The sequence below is a fragment of the Athene cunicularia genome (assembly GCF_003259725.1).
Source record: "Athene cunicularia isolate RWA chromosome 7 unlocalized genomic scaffold, athCun1 chr7_part1, whole genome shotgun sequence".
Taxonomy (NCBI): Eukaryota; Metazoa; Chordata; class Aves; order Strigiformes; family Strigidae; genus Athene; species Athene cunicularia.
The window spans coordinates 24,881,571-24,886,231 of NW_020799107.1; positions in this window are offsets into that span (position 1 = coordinate 24,881,571).

Below are 4,661 nucleotides of genomic sequence, written 5' to 3' on the forward strand. Positions count from 1 at the left end.
TAGATGTCCTGCTATCAGAGCCTCTCTGCAAACAGGACTGTTTCCCTGCAGTCCCCAGGCCCTTGACAAATGGTTATTCCTTCACAGCTTCTCCAGGGTGATCAGTGCCCGTGGCAGACTGAGCTCCTTCTGACCTTTGTAGCTACCTTTCCTCAGCAGATGTCTGCTGCTCACTCCTTGCACCTTTCACCCTCTACTCCTTGTGCTCCTGCGTCCCTTTAATTTGACACAATTTCTTCCTTGTCATCAAAACCAGAACACCTCCAGGGGTTTTGTCACCGCACTGTGTCAGCTAGGACCATTTCTCACACCTAGCCCATACAATTAAGCCAGAAAAGGTCTCGAGACCAGGCTTGAGTTATATGTTTCTCTTGGTGGTGGCGGTTTGTTTCTTCTTAAGACACCAAATTGTGACCTACCATTTTTCACAAAGAAAGCACAGAGAGATGGCACTCATAGGCAGAACTAGCCCAAAGGCTGAAACCTTGGTGAAGAAATATCTTGCTGATCTCAAGAAAGGATTTAGCTAATTCTATCCTCAGAGGGTCTTTTGCTGGAGGCAGAGGAATGTAGCGGCTTAGTAGAGCCATAACATGAGGCCACGTTGCTCTTTACCTAGGTACAGCCAGCAGTATAGGAACCAAAATGTTCCTGTAGATAAGCGTCAGGATGAGGAAGGCATGGGGTGCTGATCTGGCATTGCGGGAGGAGACCAAAACATGGGGTCCCCACTGGTCACAATTGCCCCACATTCCTGGGTCTTTGGGGGGGTTTCCTCTGGACAGGACAGGCCGCTTCCTAAAGGAACTTTGCCCAGGCCCAGTGCCACTGCCAGTGACGTGGGCTGCTGTCACTGACCCAGTGGGGTGGTCACTGCCAATATTTGCAACGCCCAGCTGCAAGGCAGGGGTGAGGCTGCTCATTATGGGCCAGTGCTGAAAGATGTAGGTATGATCTGGGAAAAAGCAACATGAACACTCTACTCTCTTTTGAAAATAATTCCTCAAATGCTCAGGCTTGAAAATTTGCTGTTTCAAATGACCTATTTGCTCTTACAAGCTGCCTTAGTTCAGTTTCTGTCTCATAGAGCAACCTGCTGCTTCCTTGACGAGTTTTTTTGAGTTTTCTGACTGTATCTTGGAGCTGTTGTTTTGAGGCTGGGGTTTTTTTTGTGGTATTTTTGTTTTTAATAAACTTGCATATAATGTTTCTTTCCTTTCAGCTACAAGGGAAATAGCCTTTGTCCAAGCTGGTCAACCAGCAATGGTAAAAGCACAAACCGACTTAGTTGAGGTTCAGAACCCAAGCGACACTAGTTGGAGGTGCCTTCAATGCAGAAGTCAGAGCTTTTCTTCCATCAGTGCGGATTGCAGAAATCCAGCTCTACAGCTCAGACTATGACATTTCTGTGACACCCATTGAGAAAAGTCTCTTATTTTTTACAGAAAGTTGAGGTGGGAGCAACAGTCATGAACATCTCATGAAGCGTAGGAGAAAGCAGACAAAGAAGCAGGAGTAAATCTGAGTTCAGTGACTCACAAATTACAAGCTCTATCACCCAGGTAGGATGGACAACTGAAAGACCACTAAGATGTACAGCACAGTACATGACAGCAGGCTGCAACCACCTGCAGCCTTCTCAGTGCGCTCAAGGTCACATACAACAATAGGGTTTTCTGGCAGCCACGCAAGCTGCTTTTTTTTTTTTTTCTTGGTTTGCAATGTACAGGATGCGACAATGCTGGTACCATCGAGGCTTCAACCAAGAGGCAAATATCTCATTTAAAAGTTTATTTTAATGAAGATACAATAAGGCCTCCAGCTGGAAAGGTTATTTATTAACCTCTTATTTACAAATTGAGCCCTGATTTGAAAATTAAGTCATTGTAATTTAATATTAACCCACATGTCAGAAAATAATGAGACAAACTACAGGGAAAATTGCATTCCATATTGCAAAAGACCCATTTTATTTATAATGACCAGGATTAAAAGTCATGCCAACATTGATGGATCATACTTTAAAAATCTTGATAGCTCATTCATTTCTATAATTATATTTATTACAAATTAAATAAGTTGCGGACACCCTTGATATACAAAGAGACAAAATTAATTTGTGAATCAGTATTAATCTGTCATCAAACTAAATGAACTCCCTTTCTGGCAGCCTACTGAATGTAATGTACTGTACCAGACTTTCTGTGATCCTCAGGACATGAAAGCAGTGGAAGTGCAAGGCCAAGCAGTTGAAGGAACAGCTCTTCACTTGGATGTATGTAATTCCTCAGTATGGCTTTTAAAATCAAGAGATGAGACTGCAATTGAAAACTTTCTTGGCCAATTTGTGGAAATTGAAATAAATGCTAACATTTCTGTGAGCCTGTAGGAGCTCTGTAGACAGGTGCCTTAATGCAGTCACTTGGTAGAACTTCATGGACCTCAGTGCAACCAAGCCTGGGCATCCCTCAGCCAGCAAAATAACCCATCCGTCATGGCTGAATTATGCCACCACTCAGGTCAGTAGCAAAATGCGATGTGCAGCTTTTTAACACTTTTACTGTGACCCCCTGTAACAAGATCACACTGTGGAAGCTTAAAAGGCTTGTACATTACTGCTTTCCTTTCCTGGCAATGGAGGTCCTGAGGCCTTGGGGCAAACCCCTGCTATGCCCTGTGGCAGCAGTGTGATGGCATTTGTAACCCACGTCAGCCCCAGCGTGGCTGATGCTCACTCCCCTCAGCCAAGGGAGAAGCGAAGGCGGCTGTTCAGATGTTCCTGGATGAGATTATGGACCCTAATGCTCAACAACTGCCACTGTGGTTAGCCAAAATGTGTGCCCATCTGCTCTGGGGTTTTGTGCCGGTAGACAAGGAGTTCTGCCAGCTTCAGGAGGACTCGGGCTTTCCTCCAAAGTAGTAAATTTAGAGGGGGAGGAAAAAAAAAAGAAAAGTAAAAGGCTCAATGCTGCAGGTTAGAGCACATCGTCCCAGTGGACACAAGCAAAGTGCAGTAAGACAGGTGGTGGGTGCATGTCCCCTTGCCTCCAGCCTTCGCATCCCAGCGTCATCCCCAGAGTCAGTGCTGACAATCTAATAGTCAGGCTGTGCCTCTCCTAAACAGGACATGACCAAGCTAAGGCAGCAGTAGTGCTTGCTTGTCTCTTTGCAAAGTAAGGAATCATGCCTGTGTTTACAGTTTTCTTACTTCTAATTTTTTCATGAAACTTTCTTACTTTCTTTTTTCTTCTATTTTTTCCCTCCAGAACTCTTCCAGAGGGAGGTGCACAATCTCATCATCTCAGAGGCAAATTTTCAACTCCAGAAGGTTGGACCCCATCCAAAATTGGCCAAAACACACTGAACTCCCCTGCTGTAGTCTGCTGATCTCTCCATGTCATTTAGCAGCTAGGATCAACTAATAAAGTGCAAGATGTAGAAATGTCATTTAGAGTTACCTATCCGTAACTAAATAACTTTGTAATGAATGCAAGGCCATTTTGAGCTGATGCCTTAAAGACTAGCTTCATCTCCATAAAGAAAGAAATATGACTCGAACAGAAACAGCCCACATGTGGTATTAACAAACCCTCTTTGTGTTCCTGTAGGAAAGACTGACACCAAGTGAGTTGTGCACTTGCATCATCTTCACCTTATTTTGCTTTAATACTCGTGACTCCACCTCAAAATATTCCTAGAGCTTTAGGTCTGCTTGCAGGGAGCTGGTGGGCCCCTTCTCTAGGAAATAGAGAGCTGGAAAGGTGTTTCTGAACTAAAAATTTTGTCTTAGGTTAACTTCAGCTATAGAACAAGAACAGTACATGGTTTAGTAATATAACAGTAATCAATTCTGACTGTTCATAAAGGAAAACTCAGTATTGCCAGAAGAAATTATTTACACATCTTTATATGACAGTGTTTTTCCATTCACCTTTTTTGGAGCATTTCCTTCAAAAGACATTAAACCCATACATTACTATTTAAAGAGCCTAATTCAACCCAGGCAATAATGATCCATAAATATTCATGATTTTGTTTTAACATTAAAATAACATCTGTTTCAAAACATCTGCAATCTGTTTTCAATGCTTCGGTAACATTTAAATTAACTGTAACTAATACAATAAACCACTATTAGGGATAATGATAATGAAAGATGCCCTATTAAGAGACATGAACAACATGGAATTGAATGAAAAAACAAAACGAGGGGTGGAGGGGACGAACTCAACAGTCAGATACCAAAGATCCCTGGAACTTAAATCCACCATTATGGGAGAGTTTCCTGTGTTAGGACTATTGTTTAATCATCTCAGCTGCTGTGTCTCAGCTCCGCTTGGGTCTTGTTCAAATTTCCACTGTGAGAGCAGTAATTTATGGCGCAGGCAGTGCGACTACTTTTAATGCGGGAGTGAGGGGGGGGCTTGTTCTCTCCAGTTGAAGGGGCCTACAAAATATTTCTGAGCTGGAAAAGCCAGCCACAGCACGCCCAGGGCTCTCCCAGCCAGATGCAGTTAACGAGTCCATTAACCTCCCCGCCCGCCGGCTAGAAGTTCCCGTGAGTGGGGATGCCTGGTGGCCACACTTGCCACGCTCCAGGGCGTGGGGTTAGCCAAAATGGTTAACTCCCCCCCACCCCACCCCACCAAAAAAAAAAAAAA